Source organism: Sus scrofa, chromosome 15 (assembly GCF_000003025.6).
Source record: "Sus scrofa isolate TJ Tabasco breed Duroc chromosome 15, Sscrofa11.1, whole genome shotgun sequence".
In the NCBI taxonomy this organism is placed as follows: domain Eukaryota; kingdom Metazoa; phylum Chordata; class Mammalia; order Artiodactyla; family Suidae; genus Sus; species Sus scrofa.
This window is the reverse complement of record NC_010457.5, coordinates 54,783,238-54,783,488: the sequence shown is the minus strand read 5'-3', so window position 1 is coordinate 54,783,488 and position 251 is coordinate 54,783,238.

The following is a 251-nucleotide window of genomic DNA, read 5'->3' as shown; positions in this document are numbered from 1 at the left end:
TTGAAAGTGAATCATGATAAATGTTTGACATGTGAACCCTCTTTAGTAACTACCTCTGGGAATTGCTTCAATTGCTGCCCTGTTCTATTTGTCTGGGTATGGGCCAAGAATTCCCCTGTCTTCTGGAGCCTTGGACTTGATTGGCCATGTCTATGCTTGAAATGGAAGAAGGAAAAGAATCTCTAAAGAAAGGATTGAGCAATGTTAAAATAGCAGGTTGGGTGAGGGGTGGAGTTAATAGCAATGCTCTT